General features: G+C 38.4%; 1 protein-coding gene across 1 annotated transcript in view; it reads right to left on the reverse strand.

The window, feature by feature from the left end:
• Positions 1-24,176, reverse strand: part of LOC121997728 (RING-H2 finger protein ATL67-like) — a 168,632-nt gene that overhangs the window by 44,552 nt on the left and 99,904 nt on the right. The gene's annotated exons all lie outside the window — the stretch shown is intronic.

The following is a 24,176-nucleotide window of genomic DNA, read 5'->3' on the forward strand; positions in this document are numbered from 1 at the left end:
GGCATGTCCGTAAGGTGGACGAATCCTATCAATCCGTTAGTGGATGAGACCCCGGAAAACCGGCTAATGAAAACTCCTTCTGGGTGGAGAAACCTCGCCACAATTTCTCTTGCAACAGCAAGATCAGAATACAAGAAATACAGAAGAAGCCAAGAACAATATGAATGTAAAAACACTGGTTTGCTTGTCTTCTCGTCGACTGTTGATGAAGCAGCAACTTCACGGATGCCAACCACAGCAGCAATTGATCAGTTGGAAACCCAGCCGAGGGAAGCTCACACGAAGCTTCAGTAATGGAGAGCTCAGCAAAGCTCAGATCGCAGGAGCAAGAAGAAGTCTTCTATTTTCTGTAGAGGCCCTCCACCTCGTTATATAACCTGAACCTGCGAAGAAGATAGAAATCTAGCTGTTGTGTCTCAACGGCTAGGCCTGGACCGATCAAGCTCCACCCTGATCGGTCCAGGATAGCTCTGATCGATCATGGGACCGATCATGCCCTAGGCTGATCGGTCCCCAGACCGATCCCAACTCTCACAGAGAGTTGTTGCCGAGCCCTGATCGGTCTGTGGACCGATCAGGCCATAGGTGGATCTGTTGGAGTGTATACTGAAAGCCTAAGCTTTGTAAACATTCATTTTGAATAAAGAATCACATTTGGTCAAATTGTCTACATTTAGTTGTAGTTGTTCAATTAATTTATACTGTAGATAACATAGTATGTGGTGTCACATACAGAAGATAATGTTATCAGTACCTTATAAATTATAAACAGTAGCTCACGACCAAAATGGAAAGGAACAAACCATTAGAAGGTCATAGTGTAATTAGGTATCAGTTTATCTTGACTGTATAATTACACTAGTACACTTAGAGTGTATTGAGTAGGACCATTTGAGGTCGTTTCTTTTATACTGACTTTATAAAGAAACAAAGACCTCGGTTATTATGGAAGTGTGTGCTCTTAATCCTGATATAATAACAAGCACATATATTTGATATTTATTTCTTTAATTTATCAATGGGTGAGATGTAGTTCGATGAATCAATAAGCCCGATAAGTTGGGAAATGGTATCACTTATAGTGTGTGTTGTTGATTATAGAAGGAAACTGTGTCCTAGAGATACTAGGTTGATAATGTCCCCAAGAAGAGCTCATAAAGATTGTCATGTTAAACCCTGCAGGTGGACTTAGTCCGACATGATAATAAGGTTGAGTGGTACTACTCTTGGACTTAGATATTAATTAAATGAGTTGTCAGTAACTCACTTAATTAGTGGACATTCGATATCTTAAACACCGAGAGACTACCACACTAATAATAAGAAGGAGCCCCAAAATGTACTTTGGGATTGGTGCGGTAGTTCACTGACAGTTCTCTAGTGGAATGAATTATCATTGATAAAATTAAGTTGTGTGTTCGAAGCGAACACTTTTATCGGGAGACCAAAACCAATTCCTCCTCTCGGTCTCTATCGTAGCCTCTTATTTATAGAGTTCTATACCCACCTAAACCCACCTTCTATACCCACCCAATAGGGGCCGGCCAAGCTAGCTTGGGAACAAGCTAGGGCCGGCCTAGGTATAAAATTGGGTGGTCGGCCCTAGCTTGAACCCAAGCTAGTAGGGCCGGCCAAATTAAATTAAAAAAGAAATTTAATTTTAATTTTTATTATTATGTGGAAGAAATAATTAAAAGAGAATTAAAATTAAAATATCTCTCTTGTAAAAGATCTACAAAAGATTAAAGAAAGAGATTAGATCTCTTTCCTTATTTGTAGATTGGAGAGATGTTTTATTTTCTCTTTAAAAATTATTCACATGTTGATAAAATTAAAATTATAGAAATTTCCTTTTATCAACCATGAAGAGATTTTAAAGAGAAATTTTATTTTTTAAAATTTCCGGAAACAAATTAGGAAGTTTTAAATGTTGATTAAAACTTGTTTAATTTTTTCCTTCATTGATGTGGCCGGCCATTGGTTTATTTGGGAAATTTTATTTTATTTTTCTCAAATTAAATCATGTCAAGGAAATTGAGGAAATTTTATTGTAATTAAATTTCCTAATTTGCCTAGGCCAAGGAATATAAAAGAAGGGGTGAGGGTGCCTTCATGAGATACAACCTCTATTGTTTTCTCTCCCTCTTTTCCTTGGTGTTGTGGCCGGCTATCATCCTCTTCCTCTCTTCCTCTTGTGGTGGCCGAATACTTCATCCCTCTTGGAGTTCTTGTGGTGGCCGGATACTACTTAGAAGAAGGAGAGAAAGCTAGCATCTCTTGGAGCTTGGTTAGTATTTTGGTTTTCTTCTTTGGTGAAGTTCTTCCTTTGTGGCCGAACCTTGCTTGGAGGAGAAGAAGGTGGTTGGTGGTTTCTCATCTCGGTAGATCGTTGCCCACACAACGTCCGAGGTTAGAAGAAGAATACGGTAGAAGATCAAGAGGTTTTTCTACAAGGTATAACTAGTAATTTTTATTTCCGCATCATGCTAGTTATTTATGGAAATCATACCAAATACAAGAGGCTTACGTTCTAGAATTTCGAATATGTTTTTTTCGATACTGTGTTCTTTTGTTTTTCTTTTCCTTGTGATTTGATTGTTCTCTTTGGTTAACCTAAAGTTATTTTAGGAAATTAAATATTAGCTTTCTATAAAAGGTTTTGTCTAGTCGGTGGTGGTTGCTCCCATATCCAAGAAAACCATGTGCCTCGCCACGTCAGTACTGGGAACCAATTATGGAAATTAATATTTAATGGAATTAATAACTTAAGGAGACTTGGGTCGAACGTGTAAAGTTCCGCAGGAGATCCAAGTCAAAACCTAAAAGAACAAATAGATTAAGTTTTGGATCAAACGTGTTAAGTTCTGCAGGCGATCCAAAATTTAATTTAAAAGAACACATGGTAGCTAGGAAAAGGTTTAGACCTTTGTACAAAATTTTTGTACAGTGGAACCTATAGGTTTTCCGAGTAGCAACCAACAATTTGTATAAGCTAGTGGTTTTGCCTCTGTGTATTTGGTATTTAGTTTAATTATGCACATGTCATACATAATTTAGGCGGGTTAATAGTAGGATGTGCTAACTTTGTGGATCAAGGATCCAACTATTATGGCTTTTAGTTATTATGTGTGTGATTGGACCCTTGGACATGTCAAGGGCATTTAAATGTGTGTGCATGATTGTATTCAAATCTGTATTTAGTTTTATTAGGATTTTATTTTGATCTAGATACATGTACATTCCTTTTATGGAATATAGGATCAAAATGTAAAATTCTATTTATGTCGGATCGAATCTTGCAAAGCGTGGAACCTTCTAAGGACCAGAGGCGCAGCGGAACAAGGAGCAAGATGGATGCGACAGCTAAACCCGGTGGCGGTGGCCAAATATGGCAGCAGCTTGGGATGACAACACACGGAGGACAACTAGAGATAAAAGTCATAATAGTTGAAAATTAGTTTCTCTATTGCTTTTATATTATGCTGTGTGTGCATGTTAGTTTACAAGTAAAGTAGGCTAGCATAGTTAAAATTCCTCATTTATAAATAACTAAGTGGGAGAGGGATTTTTAAATAAATCCCATGGTCTCCATTACTGGTTTGTAAGTGATGCAAACAAGCTTGCGCGTTGGCTCTGAGTGCCTTCCTCCATAACGGATGAGCTTGTTTGTGGATCACTAGAACAGACTTCCATTTTTGGATGACTATAGGAAGTTAATTAAGAGCGTGTGATCTTCCCCAACGGAAGGGGCATAATCTTATTAATGGACTTAGTGTCAAGTAATGGTATACACTTAGACACATCTAATAGTATCCTCCACAGTCACTGCTATTATTTGTGCGACCAACTGATCCCAACTATTAATTTTATTTGTCACAAAGTTCGGTTGACAAGATAATAAAATTAATGGGTTAAAACCCTCCTTTTACCAATGTTGAATTTGTATCCGTCCACACTAACGTGGCATACAAAATTCACGGTGTTATGAGGTGTTGGTTAATTTAAAATAGTATTGTTTGAGGAATCAATATTATTCTAAATTTAGAGTTCGACCAAAAGTTATTTGTGATTCTTAGGATGTCTTTCAACCTACTGTCCATCATACTTCAACAGAATAGACTTATTGGACCAAACTACATAGATTGGAAAAGAAACACGGACATTGTTCTTCTTCTTTGAAAGCTATAAATATGTCTTGATGGCGATGCTGATGCACCCTCTTGGTGAATCTACCCAAGAGGAGATTGAATATCGTAGGAAATGGGTAAGCGGATGAGATGGCGCGGTGTTACATTTTGGCTTTAATGTCAAATGTATTGCAACATCGACATCAAGATTTACCAACGACCTATGATATTATGAACAATCTCAAGGAACTCTTTGGTCATCGGGATAGGGCTTCTAGGCAAGAAGCCATGAGAAAGATAATGTGACCACCATGCAAGAGGGTACTCCTGTAAGGGATCATATCCTAAAGATAATGGCTTATCCGAACGAGATACAGATCCTTGGAGGAGAAATTGATGGGAAGCCCAGATCGATATGATCCTCAAGCGCTACCTAGAAGTTTTGAGCGGTTTCGCTGAACTATAATATGAATAAGAGGGTTTATTCATTAGCGGAACTCTTGGCAGAACTTCAAGAAGGATTATTTCGTCACAATGCTCAAATTCACTATCTGAAAATGGTTCTACTTCTAAACCGAAAGGAAGAAGAAGAAGAAACAAGTTGGTTCAAGAAAGAAAGTGAATAAATCTCAGTACGGATTTAAAATTTGGAATGAAGAAGTCAAGGGCAAGTGCTTCATCATGTGAGCGGGACATTGGAAGGCGGTCTTCGTAGGAACCAAAACAAAAGTATATCTCATACTCTAGTTGTTGAAACATGTTTAGCGGTGTTATCTACCAGCACCTGGTACGGGAGCCACTGATCATGTCTGCAATTCCTTGCAGGGGTTCCAGGAAACCCGACGACTATCTGAAGGAGAAATTACCGTCTACATGGGCAATGCTACTAAGGTGGCAGCTGTTGCAGTGGGAGACGTCTACTTATCTTTTAGTAGAAATAGAAATTTGATTTTAAGAAATTGTCTTTATGTACCCAGTTTTAGAAAGAATTTAATTTCAGTTTCTAAACTGTTTTTAGATGGATATTCAGTTTCTTTCAGTAACGATGTAGTTATTAAAAGAAATAAAGTGATTATCTGTTTTGGTGCATTAGTTGGCAATTTGTATACTTTAAATCCAATTTCTTCCACAAAGCAAAATATGAAAATTTATAACTCATCTTCTAACTCTAATAAGAGAAAAGAACCTTCGGAAATGAACCAAGCATATCTTTGGCATCTAAGGCTTGGTCATATTAACTTAAGTAGGATTTAGAGACTTATAGCCGATGGACTTTTGAGTTCATTTGAGTTGAAAAATTTTCCAACTTGTGAATCTTGCTTGGAAGGTAAAATGACCAAGAGGCCGTTCAAGGCCAAGGGGTATAGAGCCAAAGAAGTGTTAGAGTTGGTTCACTCTGATTTGTGTGGTCCTATGTCTGTCCAGGCAAGAGGGGGTTTTGAATATTTTGTCTCTTTCATAGACGATTATTCAAGATATAGATATATTTACCTAATGCGCCGCAAGTCCGAGTGCTTTGATAAGTTCAAAGAATACAAGGCTGATGTGGAGAAATGACTAGGTAAAAGTATCAAGACACTACGGTCAGATCGTGGTGGCGAATACCTCTTAGGAGAGTTTAGGAATTACTTATCGAGGCCGGATTCAATCCCAATTGTCCCTGGAACACCCCAGCAGAATGGTATGCAGAGCGAAGGAATAGGACTCTTATGGAGATGGTTAGATCAATGATGAGTTATTGAATTACAAATTCGTTTTGGGGATATGCTCTAAAAGCAGAATATGTTCCGAACTTAGTACCTTCTAAATCGGTTTCTTCTACTCCCATAGAATTGTGGAATGGGCAAAAGCCTCTAAGACATATTCGGTTGGGGTAGTCCAGCACATGTCTGAAACGAGATCTTGATAAGTTAGAATCTCGTGAAGTTCGCGTGTTTGTAGGATATCCCAAAGGAACGAAGGTGGTTTATTTATAGTCCTAAAGACGAAGGTCATTGTTAGCACCAATGCCGCTTTTAGAAGAAGACTATATAATGGATCACAAGCCCGATATGAAAGTTGTTTTAGAAGAACTTAGAGGACATGTCTACTTGAGTACCTACAGGACAAGATGAAGTACCACAAGAGGCAACACGTGTCACACATGATACACAACCACAAATGCCTCGTCGTAGTGGGAGGTTGTTCAGCACTGAAAGATTCATGTTTTGGGAGAGTCTTGGACTTGATCCGGGTAAACATGAACCTGATCCGAACATCTGACGAAGCACTTCAAGATATAGATGAGATCTTGGCAAAAGGCAATGAATTACGAGATAGAGTCTATGTACTCTAATAAAGTCAGGAGCTTGTAGAACCACACGATGGTATAAAAGCCGTTGGATGCAAGTGGATCTACAAAGGAAAAGAGGGATGACGGGAAGGTAGAGACCTTCAAAGCTAGGCTTGTTGCGAAAGGGTACACTCAGAAAGAGGGAATCGATTATGAGGAGACCTTTTCACCGGTAGTTATGCTTAAGTCTATCTGGATACTCTTATCCATTGCTGCTCATATGGATTATGAGATTTGGCAAATGGATGTCAAGACGGCATTCCTTAATGGAAGTCTTGAAGAGAACATTCATATGAAGCAACCAGAAGGGTTCATTGAAAAAGGCAAAGAGCATCTAGTGTGCAAGCTCAATCGGTCCATTTATGGACTGAAGCAAGCTTCAAGGTCTTGGAACATCCGGTTTAATGAAGTAATCCAGTCATATGGATTTATTCAGTGTCCGGATGAGTCTTGTGTATACAAAAGTGTAACGGAAACGTGGTGATATTTCTTGTACTATACGTATATGATATTTTGTTAATTGGCAACAATGTCAAGGTATTATCAGACGTAAGGTATGGTTGTCCAAACAATTTGATATGAAGGACTTAGGAGAGTATGCACACATTCTTGGGATCAAAGTGATAAGGGATCGCAAGAAAAGAATGTTGTGTCTGTTCCAAGCTTCATATATAGATACAATCCTTGCTCGTTTTAGCATGCAGGATTCCAAGAAAGGTTTCTTACCTTTTAGACATGGAGTAGCTCTGTCTAAAGAGATGTCTCCAAGACATCAAAGGAGATAGAAGACATGAAAGCGGTTCCTTATGCTTGGTGTAGGAAGCCTAATGTATGCAATGCTATGTACGAGACCTGATATCTGTTTTACCGTGGGCAGATAATAGAGTAACCTCGAAAGGACATTGGATTGCGGTAAAGCATATATTAAAGTACGAGAAGGACAAGAGATTATATGCTAGTTTACCAAGCGACGATCTGCTCCCTGTGGGTTACATTGATTCAGATTAAATAGGGATAACAGTAAGTCTACATCGGGCTATGTGTTTACTTTGGAGGTGGAGCCATTTCATGGAGGGGTGTTAATGCGTTTCGGACTCAACCATGGAAGTTGAGTATGTAGCAGCCTCTGAGGCGGCTAAAGAAGCAGTATGGCTCAGGAACTTTCTAATGGACTTAGATGTGATTCCTGGTTTGCCCAAAATCATCACAATTTATTGTGATAATAGCGGTGCAGTTGCAAACTCGAAGGAACCACGAGCTCATAAGGCAAGTAAACATATAGAGCGCAAGTACCACCTGATACGAGATATCGTGAAGCGAGGAGAAGTTGTCATCGCCAAGATTGCATCAGCGGATAACCTGGCAGATCCTTTCACTAAGGCCCTTCCGGCGAAAGCTTTCGATCGGCATGTGGAGGGAATGGGAATCAGATGTATGGTAGAAGATATGGCAGCTTAGTCATTAGTATAAGTGGGAGATTGTTGGAGTGTATACTGAAAGCCTAAGCTTTGTAAACATTCATTTTGAATAAAGAATCACATTTGGTCAAATTGTCTACATTTAGTTGTAGTTGTTCAATTAATTTATACTGTAGATAACATAGTATGTGGTGTCACATACAGAAGATAATGTTATCAGTACCTTATAAATTATAAACAGTAGCTCACGACCAAAATGGAAAGGAACAAACCATTAGAAGGTCATAGTGTAATTAGGTATCAGTTTATCTTGACTGTATAATTACACTAGTACACTTAGAGTGTATTGAGTAGGACCATTTGAGGTCGTTTCTTTTATACTGACTTTATAAAGAAACAAAGACCTCGGTTATTATGGAAGTGTGTGCTCTTAATCCTGATATAATAACAAGCGCATATATTTGATATTTATTTCTTTAATTTATCAATGGGTGAGATTTAGTTCGATGAATCAATAAGCCTGATAAGTTGGGAAATGGTATCACTTATAGTGTGTGTTGTTGATTATAGAAGGAAACTGTGTCCTAGAGATACTAGGTTGATAATGTCCCCAAGAAGATCTCATAAAGATTGTCATGTTAAACCCTGCATGTGGACTTAGTCCGACATGATAATAAGGTTGAGTGGTACTACTCTTGGACTTAGATATTAATTAAATGAGTTGTCAGTAACTCACTTAATTAGTGGACATTCGATATCTTAAACACAGGGAGACTAACACACTCATAATAAGAAGGAGCCCAAAAATATAATTTGGGATTGGTGCGGTAGTTCAATGATAGTTCTCTAGTGGAATGAATTATCATTGATAAAATTAAGTTGTGTGTTTGGGGCGAACACGGGATGCTTAATTTTATCGGGAGACCAAAACCAATTCCTCCTCTCGGTCCCTATCGTAGCCTCTTATTTATAGAGTTCTATACCCACCTATACCCACCTTCTATACCCACCCAATAGGGGTCGGCCAAGCTAGCTTGGGAACAAGCTAGGGTCGGCCTAGGTATAAATTGGTGTGGGCTTGAACCCAAGCTAGTAGGGCCCAAATTAAATTAAAAAAATTTAATTTTAATTTTTATTATTATGTGGAAGAAATAATTAAAGAGAATTAAAATTAAAATATCTCTATTGTAAAAGATCTACAAAGATTAAAGAAAGAGATTAGATCTCTTTCCTTATTTGTAGATTGGAGAGATGTTTTATTTTCTCTTTAAAATTATTCACATGTTGATAAAATTAAAATTATAGAAATTTCCTTTTATCAACCATGAAGAGATTTTAAAGAGAAATTTTATTTTTTAAAATTTCCGGAAACAAATTAGGAAGTTTTAATTGTTGATTAAAACTTGTCTAATTTTTTCCTTCATTGATGTGGCCGGCCATTGGTTTATTTGGGAAATTTTATTTTATTTTTCTCAAATTAAATCATGTCAAGGAAATTGAGGAAATTTTATTGTAATTAAATTTCCTAATTTGCCTAGGCCAAGGAATATAAAAGAAGGGGTGAGGGTGCCTTCATGAGACACAACCTCTATTGTTTTCTCTCCCTCTTTTCCTTGGTGTTGTGGCCGACCATCATCCTCTCCCTCTCTTCCTCTTGTGGTGGCTGAATACTACTTGGAGAAGAAGAAGAAGAAGGAGAGAAAGCTAGCATCTCTTGGAGCTTGGTTAGTATTTTGGTTTTCTTCTTTGGTGAAGTTCTTCCTTTGTGGCCGAACCTTGCTTGGAGGAGAAGAAGGTGGTTGGTGGTTTCTCATCTCGGTAGATCGTTGCCCACACAACGTCCGAGGTTAGAAGAGGAATACGGTAGAAGATCAAGAGGTTTTTCTACAAGGTATAACTAGTAATTTTTATTTCCGCATCATGCTAGTTATTTATGGAAATAATACCAAATACAAGAGGCTTACGTTCTAGAATTTCGAATATGTTTTTTCGATGTTGTGTTCTTTTGTTTTCTTTTCTTTATGATTTGATTGTTCTCTTTGGTTAACCTAAAGTTATTTTAGGAAATTAAATATTAGCTTTCTATAAAAGGTTTTGTCTAGTCGGTGGTGGTTGCTCCCATATCCAAGAAGGCCATGTGCCTCGCCACGTCAGTACTGGGAACCAATTATGGAAATTAATATTTAATGGAATTAATAACTTAAGGAGACTTGGGTCGAACGTGTAAAGTTTCGCAGGAGATCCAAGTCAAAACCTAAAAGAACAAATAGATTAAGTTTTGGATCAAACGTGTTAAGTTCCGCAGGCGATCCAAAATTTAATTTAAAAGAACACATGGTAGCTAGGAAAGGTTCAGACCTTTGTACAAAATTTTTGCAGTGGAACCTATAGGTTAGTAGGTGGATCGGTCCACCGACCGATCCTCCTATTCCTTCTCCCAATCTGTTTGGTTCTTGATCGGTCACCGGACGATCAGATGACCCGATGAGAATCGATGTATCCTGGATCGATCGTGACCGATCCGGATACCCATAGTATCCCGGATCGGTCGGCGGTGATCAATTTCTGACCTTAAACCCTAAAGCCTTCCGATCTAGAGAACGAGCTGAGCCCTCTCCGACCTAGTCCGGAGAACGAGCTACCGAGCCCTCTCCGACTTCCACGTCCCAAGTAGCCCTCTCCGACCTAGCCAGGTCCAGAGCGAGCTACCGAGCCCTCTCCAACTTCCTCCGGTCCAGAGAACGAGCTACCAAGCCCTCTCTGACCTAGTCTGGAGAACGAGCTACCGAGCCCTCTCCGACTCCATACAGTCCAGAGAACGAGCTACCGAGCCCTCTCTGACCTAGTCCGGAGAACGAGTTACCGAGCCCTCTCCAACTTCCATGTCAAGCTTCCATAGTTGGACTTTTCCCGTGCCCAGCTCCCTGCTTGGACTTTTCCCGTGTCAAGCTCCTTGCTTGGACTTTTCCGTGCCAAGTCTCCATGCTTGGACTTTTTCCCGAATCAAGTCAATTCAAGTCGGGTCAACCTTGACCAAAGGTTGCACCCACAATCCCCCAAGTTCCTATTCTTGTCAAACATCAAAATATAACTTCTCTATTCTTGTCAAACATCAAAATATACCTCGAGTCAGGTCAACTCGAGTCGGGTCACCCAGGTCAACCTTGACCTAAGGTTGCACCAACAATCTCCCCCTTTTTGATGTTTGACAAAAACCATAATCAAGTTAGGTTAACCCGATAACCTAACTTAGGTTTTCCAATAGTTCTCCAATGTTCTCCCTTGAACATTCTCCCCAAACTCCAATGTTCTTCCTTGAACATTCTCTGGACATTCTCCCCCTTTTTGACACACATCAAAAAAAGTGAATCAAGGTCAAGAGTTTCTTCCTAACGAAAGTCCCATGCCTTTCATTGAAACCCTTAATTTCCCCCTTGATACTAAAGTCAACAATCAACTTAGTGATAATCTCATATCACTCATCCTCAGAAATCTTGACGAGTAAAAACTCCCCCTTGACCAATAGGTAAAACTCCCCCTAAAGGTCAACTCCTCCTTGACCATTACACCAACAATGTCTTGGAGAGTTTCAACCCTTTAGAAATCTAAAACACCAACTTCCACAGCTGAAATTTCAGACAACAGTCGAAAATCAGCATTTTGGCACGCTCTGATCGGTCACCAGACCGATCAGGACTCCACTGGATCGGTCACCCGACCGATCCACACTGCCCTGGATCGGTCCAGTGACCGATCCAAATTTCCCTGGACCGATCAGAATCTTCTCTGATCAGTCCACAATTATCTGATAAGAATTTCTGATTTTTCTCTCGAAATTCAGAAACTTCTAAAAAAATTACAGAAAATTCCAAAAATTTTAAAATTTTGAGGATACATTCCTCATAACATATATTATCATGGAAAAATAGTTCTCTATGAAAATAACTCCCATTTTTAATCTTGATACAAAGTTCGAAAGACTTTGAAATAGCTCAAGGTTAATCCATCTTTATATCAACTTGCTCAATGATGAATGCTATCACTAGAAAAGCTTCATCAAGGTTTTTCAAATCAATTTTGAAATGATCTTAAATCATTCAATTTAGGACCACAATCTTAGGACTAAATGTACATGACTTGTACACAAGTTTTCCCTATGATCCTCAAATTCGAATTAGGCTCATCTAGGTACAAGAACTATGCCCCTTGATTCTAACTCATAATCCTAATATCTCACACACATCTAAGGTGTATCAAACACATCCAAGTCAATTTTGATGTGAGATATGGGTTTAGGTCATCTTAAGCTAAGTTCTCATGCATTTTCTAAACAACAATTTGATCTCCATATCAAATTGTGTTTCTATCCTTAAATCAAATTAACTGGTCATAAATGCAAGAGATGATGACATGGCATAAAATAATATCATAAGTGGAAACATGTGCCAATGTCATGATGTCATGTCATCAAGTATGAAACTTAAATAAGGCATGACATATAACTAACCTAAGCATTATCATGACATTTTAAATGATAATAAAATAAATATCATGACATGGCATATGGCAAACAATGTATGGCAAATAACATATAAAGATATAGAAAATACCTAATTCTAGCCTTAGTTGCCATTTTTGATAATTTTGATCGTTTTACCATAAATTCTATATTCCTAAGTGTAATAGACCTAAAATCATATACTAAAGATTTTTAAATCACTATGTGCCAATTAGATTGACCCTAGAAAACTCCTCAAATGTGGTTGGCACATCCTAATCACCTTAGGAATAATTTTTAATTTCATTTTCAAGGCTTGATTACACCTTGAAAATTCCTAAAACGCCACCTTTTGCCATGAGTAGGTTAACTACCTATCCAATTAAGGTTGGCACACCCTAAATCATCTAGCGTGAAGGAATCACGCTCCTAGGAACCCAATACCTATTTGAGCTCATTGGGTTCACTAAATATTCACTAGGGATGACTTCCCTAGCAACCCTCCTAATGACCCTCCTAGGCTTTAAAGCCTTGATCATTTGGGACTCATCAAGATCAACTCTAGGGGTGACTCCCCTTGTGACCTTGGTGATAGTCTTCTTAGCCCTAGGTCTTGTTCCATAATCGAATGGAACATTATGATAAGCGGGCTTGACCACTTGAGACTTAGGTTTGTGACCCAAACCTCTCATGTCCTTGGGCTTTGATTTTTGACCCTTAGACCCTAGAGTTGACTTCTCCAAATTCTTAAGAGTCTTTTCTAAAGTGTCAAGTCTTGACCTCAAGACTTGATTTTCCTTCTTTAATACCTCAAGCTTTAATTTTCCATTTTTCTTTGAGGTATTCCTAGGCATATGTCTAGTTGTTTTGGGATTCCTATCTAGGTTTTCCTTAACCTTAGATGAGTTAACTCTAGGATTGGCATTTCTAGCATTGTCCTTATCTAGGCTAACATGTTTGGCACCTAAGCACATGTATCGGTTTCTATGGTTATCATGCTTATCATTATTGACAATTGCAATAAAACTACTAGCATGTATCTTATTAGACTTGCAAGAATGTGCCTTAAAGGATACCTTAGGGTTTGCCTTAGCTCCCCCCATAGATGTGCTTGGTCTCTTGTCCTTGTGAGGTTGCCTCCCCCTTGGACATTGACTCCTATAATGTCCCCTTTGCTTGCATTGGAAGCACGCCACGTGCTCCTTGCCCTTGCGTATCGGGACTCCGGCTTCCTTGACTTTTGGTGCCGGTGGAGCCTTCCTAATCCTCTTTGGATATTTACTTTTGTAATGCCCATATTCCCTACACTCAAAGCACATTATATGTAATTTACTTGAAATTAAGTTGCTTGAGTTACCTAGGGTTGAGGATGGATATAAGCTCTCTCCTTCATCCCTTCCGGAGGTAGAGGCTTCTTCTTCTTGCTCCAGTCTTGAAGAAGAACTCTCCTCCTCTTCTTTCTTAGATGTTGAGTAGTCCTCAACTTCTAATTCTATACCTCCATGATGTGAGCTACTTGGCTCACTTGACTCCTCTTTATGACTTGAATTGGAGCTCTCCTCATGGAACTTAGCCAAGTTGTTTCACAACTCCTTGACATTGTTGTATCCACCTATCTTACACAAGATATCATTAGGTAATGAAAATTCAAAGATTTTCGTTACCTCGTCGTTGATTATGGATTGGTGGATTTGTTCCTTCGTCCACTTCTTCTTCTCGAGAGGTTCTCCTTCTTTATCCACCGGAGGAATAAAACCTACTTATACACAATTCCAATTTACTAGGTTAGTCATAATAAAATACTTCATTCTTACCTTCCAATACGCGAAGTCGTCGCGATCGTAGAAGGGTGGAATCGTGACGTCTTCTCCAAGTTGATCCATTCTCTAGCTCGTGCTCCCCCGGGTGTTAATCCGACGAAGAGCGACCTCGCTCTGATACCACTTGTTAGGACCTTTGGACGCGGCTAGAGAGGGGAGGTGTGAATAGCCGACCCCAAATTTTCGTTTCTTCCTACAATTTGAGTTAGCGCAACGGAAATAAAAAGTAGAAACGAAAATGGAGAAGATTAAACCTCAAACATGATGATATAACGAGGTTCGGAGATGATACTCCTACTCCTCGGCGTGTCCGTAAGGTGGACGAATCCTATCAATCCGTCGGTGGATGAGACGCCGGAAAATCGGCTAATGAAAACTCCTTCTGGGTGGAGAAACCTCGCCACAATTTCTCTTGCAACAGCAAGATCAGAATACAAGAAATACAGCAAGAAGTCAAGAACAATATGAATGTAAAAACACTGGTTTGCTTGCCTTCTCGTCGACTGTTGATGAAGCAGCAACTTCACGGATGCCAACCACAGCAGCAACTGATCAGTTGGAAACCCAGCCGAGGGAAGCTCACACGAAGCTTCAGTAATGGAGAGCTCAGCAAAGCTCAGATCGTAGGAGCAAGAAGAAGTCTTTTATTTTCTGTAGAGGCCCTCCACCTCGTTATATAACCTGAACCTGCGAAGAAGACAGAAATCTAGCCGTTGTGTCTCAACGGCTAGGCCTGGACCGATCAAGCTCCACCCTGATCGGTCCAGGATGGCTCTGATCGGTCATGGGACCGATCATGCCCTAGGCTGATCGGTCCCCAGACCGATCCCAACTCTCACAGAGAGTTGTTGCCGAGCCATGATCGATCTGTGGACCGATCAGGCCATAGGTGGATCGGTCCACAGACCGATCCCTCCTATTCCTTCTCCCAATCTGTTTGGTTACTGATCGGTCACCAGACCGATCAGATGACCCACAGTGAGAATCAGTGTATCACTGGATCGGTCAGCAGACCGATCCAGATACCCATAGTATCACTGGATCGGTCAGCAGACCGATCCAATTTCCCAGCCTTAAACCCTAAAGCCTTCCTGATCTAGAGAACGAGCTACCGAGCCCTCTCTGACCTAGTCCGGAGAACGAGCTACCGAGCCCTCTCCGACTTCCACGTCCGGTCCAGAGAACGAGCTACCGAGCCCTCTCTGACCTAGTCCAGAGAACGAGCTACCGAGCCCTCTCCAACTTCCTCCGGTCCAGAGAACGAGCTACCAAGCCCTCTCTGACCTAGTCCGGAGAACGAGCTACCGAGCCCTCTCCGACTCCATACAGTCCAGAGAACGAGCTACCGAGCCCTCTCTGACCTAGTCCGGAGAACGAGCTACCGAGCCCTCTCCAACTTCCATGTCAAGCTTCCATACTTGGACTTTTCCCGTGCCCAGCTCCCTGCTTGGACTTTTCCTGTGCCAAGCTCCCTGCTTGGACTTTTCCGTGCCAAGTCTCCATGCTTGGACTTTTTCCCGAATCAGGTCAATTCAAGTCGGGTCAACCAGGTCAACCTTGACCAAAGGTTGCACCCACAATCCCCCAAGTTCATATTCTTGTCAAACATCAAAATATAACTTCTCTATTCTTGTCAAACATCAAAATATACCTCGAGTCAGGTCAACTCGAGTCGGGTCACCCAGGTCAACCTTGACCTAAGGTTGCACCAACAAAGGGGAGGGGTGATTTGCCTTGAAAAAATAAATTCAACCTTTCTCGTATTTTCAACTAAATAAATAGCACTTATAGTTAAAACAAAAAGAGACTAATAAAAAGATAATATACACACAAGAGTTACTTGGTTTGCAATTAGAGGATTGTTAATCCAAGAAAAGTATAGCGCACTATCTGACGATCTCCTTCGGGCGGAGTAGCCTCTTTACAGCATTGACAGCACAAAATAAAATGTAGAACTGAAAGAACTGGATTACAAGTGAGTTATCTAAACTGTGAAAATCAATGCTATATTTATAGCACTGTTCGGAGCGCCCGAAGGGTTCCAGGTGCCCTGGGGGGATAAAATTTTATCCCTTTCGCATGGATCACGGTTTGACCGCGATCTGGATAAAAGTTCAGTCCGAGTGCCTGGAAGGGTTCTGGGCACCTGGAATGGTTCCAAGCGTCCGGACACCCAAAGTCAACTCTGGTTGACTTTTTCCGTCTGGGGCCTCTGCTCCGGTTTAGCTCGCCTTGACACGGGTCTTCCGCTCCTGCTTCGCTAGCTTGGGTGTTCTCGGCCATCCGGAATAGGACTCACCCGAACCCAACTTCCAGCCTTCTCCTCGAGCAGTCTTCCTTCCCGATTTCTTGTCCCTCGAACGTCGCGTACATTCTTCTCGTCCCTCGGACGCACCGAGCCTGTCGGCTCTCTCCCCGTGTCGTCCTTCTCGCTAGCCGCGTCTTCCGCTCGACTTCCTGTGTTCTTAAGCTCCTGCACACTTAAACACAAGGGTTAAACCAAATAGGACCTAACTTAACTTGTTTGATCACATCAAAACACTTTGGAGTTCCAACAAAGGATACTATAGTGACAACACAATATGACACTGTGGAACAACAGGGTGTAGAGATTACAAAGAAGACTTCAGATGCAATTCTGGTACCTGATAAAGGAAAGGAAGTTGACACAGAACAAATGGAATGCACGAGGTGGAAGCTCTTAGCAAGGCATCAACAAAGTATATACCCTACTAGATTGAGTCAGGTGCAACCCTACAAATTATCGCTCTCACGACAAGAGGCAAAGGAAAAGCTCTAGAGATAGCAGACATATTGTGCAAAGATTGCAAACAGACATAGAAGGATAACATAAAAAGTTTCACATCTCCACCATTATGGTTAGAGGTCTCAACAAAGGCCTCAAACAGAAGAGGGTAGAATCCCTCTTTAGAGACAACAAACTTAGTGCTAAGTGTGTTAGAGACCAAACTCTCAAGCTTAGGTTTTCAGAAATTGAAGGCACGAAGGTTTCAATAATTCGAGGAACAATTGGATAATCTAAGGGGCAATAGAATATTATTGATATGGAATAATGAACAAAAAGTGGATTTGATGGTACAAGAATGGCATGATCGATATATTTGTTATAGGGTAACATGCAAAGTGTCTTGTAGATTAATTGGCCTTACTTTTGCTTATGGCAAGCTCTCTATTGTTGAATGAAGGCCATTATGAGAAGGATTATAAAGCTTAGCTACTGATATGAGACTGTCTTGGTTCGTACTTGGAGATTTCAACTTGTTTATATCACCTGAGGACAAGTGTGGTGACCTTCCTAGATCATGCAATACTACATTTCGAATTTTCTGTGTTTTGCATCTTCTGCTTGTATGGAGGATTTATCATATATGGACTATAGGTATACATCGACAAATGACCACATATATAGCAAGTTGGATAGGGCACTCATCAACAAAGCTTGGTTAGAGGCAGAACTTCGAGGATTTGCAAACTTCACCCCCACTAGGTTGCTTATCCGATCACTCAACGTGTATTATTTCTATCTTGGATGGTAACAACTAAATACCTAAACCATTCAAATTCTTTAATATGTAGGTGAAACATGAACAATTTTCACATCTTGTGGAAGTCAAGTGGGTCGAAGACTCCAAACAACTAGGTTATGGTACAACTCAGTTATGTCTCCTCCAAATTCTAAAATTGCTAAAGAGTGATCTAAAAAGACTAAATTTGGAGCATTTTCAGCACATCACAAAGGGTAGTGGATGCACATAAGTGTCTAGAGGATACTCAGATATAGTGCCTAAAAATGGTGCTATGATAGATAACATACAAGTCCCTCCAACATGATACATCAAGATTGAGTGACGTCGAACATAGCTTTTGTATGCAACGAGCGAAGGTGAACTATTTCAAATAGGTTGATCACAACTCTTCTTTGTTTCATGCTCTTATGGAGAGAAATAATCAAAGGAATAAGATTATAGTTGTAAAGAAATCAGAAACAATCGAAGGAATAAGATTATAGTTGTAAAGAAACCAGATGAGGAGCTCACCACATCATTTGTGGAAGTTGTGACAGTTTTTACCAACCACTTCCAAACGCAACTTGGCACGGTGGTGGACAAATCTGAATTTCCACAAATGTGTCTGCAACATGGGTGAATGGTAGAGCCTAATCAATATGATCAGCTTCTGTATATTCCCTCCATTGAAGAAATCAAAGGGGTTCTATTTAATATTTGTGATCAAAAGGTGTCGAGTTTAGATAGATGATTCTAGGTTCTTTAAAGGGATAATACAGTCTAATCAGTTTTTATGACTGCTATATAGGAATTTTTATACACTGGGAAGTTATTATGAAGATTGAACCATACCTTGATTGTGTTGGTGCATCAGAAGAGGTTCATAGAGCTAGAGGGGAGGGGTGAATAGCGACCTGCAAAATAAGTTACAACTTTCTCTTGCTATCAAATTAGCAAGGACATACATTAATTATGAGATAAAATAACATGCAAAAGAAATGAAGCTAAAGACTGATTTTTTACTTGATTTGCAACCAAGTGGTTGCTAGTCAAAGACAATATAAATTCCATTAACAATCTCCTTCTTCAACGATAAGTTAGAGGCAGAAAAGCCCCTTATAACGGTTAAGCACGAAAGCAATAAATAAGACTAAACAATAGTGAATACGAGTGTGTTGTTCTCAACTTCGAACATCATACCTCCTTGTAAAGCATTCGTGGTCTAGACTGTTTGCTGATATAACATCTTCCAAGTACTTAAAAGCAGTCCAGGTGCCTGGACTTGTCAAACTCAAACCACTCAATAATGGTCTGCTCAACAGCTCTGGATGACTTTGCGCATTCAGGACGCTTAAAAGTGATTCGAACGCCTGAATTCTGCTGAAGTGGACACCTTCCTAATCTGTTTCGGCAAAGGCTCCTGCTGATATGGCCACTCAATCCAGGCACCTAGAATAGCTCTGGGAGCCTGGAGTCCAGACGCCTGGAATGGTCAACTTATGAAGTTGACCATTTTCTTCTCCAGTATTCTTGGTGATTGCATCTCGGAGTTGAGTTCACCATAACTCAATTTTGGTCTTCTCGAGTAGTCTTCCTCCCAGTTTTTCATCTTTCAGATGCATCCCTTGCGCCCTCCATGCTCCACCAGAGTATTTTTCGCAACTCCTCGTATATCGGATGCACGGAGCTCATTGACTCTTTTCCTGTGTCATCCTTCTCCCTCGCCTGCGTCTTCTGTCGTCTCCAATGCTCCTTAGCCATCGGTACTTATATGTTCTCCTAAGTCCCTGCACACTTAGACATATAGATTAGATCTACAAAGTCTAAGTTAATTTGTGCTAAACTCACATTAGAACTATGGTTTAACCACTTACGGTACTTACAAATTGTACTTGTTCATAACTCAGCACATACTAATAAGTATCTAATTATCATCCTATATGTTGCTTGCTGTACGATTTTCTATAAAGTTATTTATAAGATATTGGCATATAGGATTTCAAACATCATGGATCAAATTCTTCACCAGGTCACTTTTATGAAGGGAAGACCTATCACTGACAATATTCATTTGACATAAGAACTTTTCAAAAGATATAGCAGAAAAAGGATATCACCCAAATACATATAAGACACTTAATTATGTGAACTGGCACTTCTTGTAGGATGCTTTGCTGGGGCTGAATTTTCCATTGCAATTTGTGTCATGGATCATGGAATGTGTAACTACAACCTCATTCTCACTAACTATCAATGGAGGAACCTTTAGACACTTCAGGGGTGCTAGAGGACTGAGATGAGGAGATTCATTATCACCTTATCTTTTTTACATCTGTATTGAGATCTTTGCAAGGCAATTATAGAGGTATACCACATAGTAATAAGTATTTAATTGTCATCCTATATCTTTCTTGCTGTACGATTTTCTATAAAGTTATTTATAAGATATTGGCATATAGGATTTCAAACATCATGGATCAAATTCTTAACCAGGTGACTTTTGTGAAGGGTAGGCCTATCACTAACAATATTCATTTGACATAAGAACTTTTCAAAAGATATAGCAGAAAAAGGATATCACCTAAATACATATAAGACATTTAATTATATGAACTGACACTTCTTGTAGGATGCTTTGTTGGGGCTGAATTTTCCATTGCAATTTGTGTCATGGATTATGGAATGTGTAACTATAACCTCATTCTCACTAGCTATCAATGGAGGAACCTTTCGACACTTCAGGGGTGCTAGAGGACTGAGACGATGAGATTCATTATCACCTTATCTTTTTGACATCTGTATTGAGATCTTTGCAAGGCAATTATAGAGGTATACCACAAGAGCGGAATTCAATTATCATCCTCGGTGTCGTTATCTCAAACTAGCCCATCATACCTATGCAGACAAACTTCTTTTATTTAGTCGAGGTTATGTAGTTTCTATTGTTATCATGATAGATTGTTTACTAAATTTTAATGCAGTGTAAGGACTTCAGGTTAATAAGCTGAATTCAAACATCTTCTTGGCTAGTGTTGTGGACTCGACACATCAACAACTACTTACCATCACGGGTTTTCAGGAGGAGGTCTTGTTTTTCATATATCTGGGGATTCCACTAGTGGCGGCGTGTCTTCGACTCTCTAACTACAACTCACTACTTGACTTCCTGGCCCGATAGATCAATGCTTAAACACAAAAGACTTTGTCTTACGCTAGCAAGACACAACTGATCACGTCTGTTCTACAGAAAGTTGAGTGCTTTTGACTTTCGATTCTACCTATCCGCACGGGCATCATTAATTGCATTTACAGTATCTACAGATCTTTTATGTGGATGTCAAAATACTCCCTAGTGTAATGGGCAGATATGTGCGGTCCTAAAGATGATGGTAGATTGGAATTCCGTGACTTACAAGCTTGGAACCTTGCACTTCTGCTAAGATGCTTTGGTGGATATTATAAGTATTCCGGAATAGTTTTGATGTCTATTTACCCCGGCTATTCAATCCACTCGATCCAACATATACAGGCCAAGAAGGATGCCCTTTAGATCAAGTGGATGCATCATATCTACTTAAGGAGAGTGGCTATATGAACTTGGGAGGTGGTGGCACGGTGCACTCAGATTCCTTGTTGATCAAGCGGCTACTACAAATCTAAGATTTATCATCCTCTCAGTTGTTGGGTCTCCAATGGATGATATTCAGAGGATGACGGGTTGGTTTGAGCAAGATGGTAAAATGGTCAAGGCCTATGACTTTCAATCATAAGAAACCCTGGGTGCGGACGGTGTGAAAACTATGGATGCAAGCAGAGAGGCGTCTTCCAACTAGCGACGGACAAGACTATCTGGAGGTTTAACGATATACTTTTTGTAAATAGATGTAAGAGACGCATGGGCATCTATTCTTTAAATATTCGCCTATTACAAAATTATGGAGAAAGATCATAGATTGACTACACATGAACAAGAGAATTCCATCTACCGATAGATGCTTTGAGATTAGGGACGGTACTATAGAGGTGTACGCCTACAATCAAAGGTAAAGTATCTTGCTTTGTCTTATTTGATCAACCTTATATGGAGTAAGTGGGTGCATATTCATGTATATTCAGAGAGGATACCCATGAATCACGTCTAGTACATAATTATTATGTACTTTTTTACATATTATATATATATATATATATATATATATATATATATATATATATATATATATATATATATATATATATATATATTATTTATAAAAAATATATATTAGCATTAAAATAAAAGATCTGAATGTACACTAGTGCTATTGAAAAACATTTAGCATAATATATAATAATACAAATAAATAAACATAACAAATTATATTATCATTTTATTAATAATTAATTAGTTTCCATTGCACACATATATACATGAGCACATATATACACGTCTTTTTTGTCGTCGTTTGGCCAAACATTTCAGTTAAATACATATGTTTTACAATAAAGACGATCCAATATCAACCATAATTTCACTATGCTCGACGGTCAAGGGTATATTTTTCGAATTCTAAATCCTAAATTCTAATCCAAAAACTGTTGATGAAGAAAGCCTTCTCGATTATTAATTTCAATAATTGCTAAATTGCTTTTCCAATAAAGATATCTTGCACTTTTTAAGTACAAATTTTATTCTCATTCATTTTCAGCATCGCCAACAAATTTTAAATATTGGCACTCGTAAATTCAGCAAAATTCAATAATTCAGTAAATAATTACTGAAACGTGTAGCTTCAAAATCCTTTATTCGACAAGTGATCAAACAAGACATGATTAAGTCTTTTTCATCCTCCTCTATTCAATTTTATCTCACAAGATAAATGACGAATCAACATGGCCATTCACAAAAACAATTGCTATTTTCAGTTCACCTCCCAATTGCATTTCGATTGCCGGTAAATTTCTTGCAATCTTCGTTGCAACTCACATTACAACAAAAACCTACAGCGGCCAAACCAACGCCAACAAAAAAACATAACCATCAGTATTTTTTTATATATAGTTTTATGAACGATATATTACTAATATTCTTGAAATTAATTTCAAGCAAAGAGAAGAAAAAATAAGACTATATCCTGTAGTGAAAGTGAGAAGAAGGAAAAGAACATGAACACTGCGAGAACTCATGATTTTCTTTCTATATGATTTCTTTCTGAAATTATAGTTTATAAATATTGATATACTTTGAAAATATTTATAGAATTAATTAAATTTATAGTTTAGTTTTATGGATGCAATGATAATTAATATTGAGTGTATTTTTTTTACTTTCCTAATGTATTCATTGAGAATTTACACCTAAAGTTGTTTTGGTCACAGAGATGATAATTTTTTTCACAAGAAAAATCTAAAATGAAGAAGAGTTAGGGGAATATTTTCGGATATAATTATTGGAAGATTTTTTAAATCCCCACATTTAATTTAAATAAGCAGATATGGAGATGCTATCCCATTAATGAAGGACAGGGTGGGATGGAAAGCGGGGATGCCTATTCTTTTTAATTTGTTCTCGGAGATGGAAAGTAGGGATGCAGATTTAATTTTCACAGGATTGAATATGGGATCAGGATATAATTTAGAGATAAGAATAGAAATGACAAATCATCCTAGTTGGTCTAACAATAATTATAACATTGTCTCTTTTTTTGTTATTATTTTTTTTTACTTTTATAATTGGATTATTTTTATTACAATAATTATATATTATTTTTAATGAATTTAAAGTTGGGTTTACAATTTTACTCGACTTTTGTGGATTATCATTTTCATTCTATTAAATATTTTTGACAAATTTTTATTTAAATATGTATTTTTTTTTGTAAAGGTGATAAAAAGATTATAAATTGCCTTTATATGAATTTAAATTTACGCATTTATGTCTTGATTTACTGTTATTTGTCTACTTTAAAAAAAATACTTTTTAATAAATTTAAATCTGTGTTCGCATTTTTAAAAATATAATTAGCTTTTATTTTACAAAATAATTTCTTTGCTACTAAAGAAGTCATCCATTTATTTTTTTTATTAAACGAATGCCCAAGATTATATATTTTGGGTATATAAGATTGGATTAATAAAGACAATGTTATCTTTCAAGGATTATTAATTTTCTATTTATTAAATATTTATATAAGTATATTTATTTTAAATTTAAAAATATGTACAGATAGGATTATATATTAGTGTATCTTTTATTTTCCTAATTTACCATTTAGAATCGATCAGTTTATTATGAATTTTTTTTCTAAATAAAACTTTTTAAATTTTCTTTTATATAAATAAATATTATTTTAAATTGATTGATCTTAAGATCTTATGGTCGTTTAGCCAAATATTTCAATTAAATACATATGTTTCGTAATAAAAATCCAACATCGACCTTAATTACATTATGCTCGACCTCTAAATCCTACAG

This window comes from Zingiber officinale, chromosome 6A (genome assembly GCF_018446385.1).
Source record: "Zingiber officinale cultivar Zhangliang chromosome 6A, Zo_v1.1, whole genome shotgun sequence".
NCBI classification, from domain to species: Eukaryota; Viridiplantae; Streptophyta; class Magnoliopsida; order Zingiberales; family Zingiberaceae; genus Zingiber; species Zingiber officinale.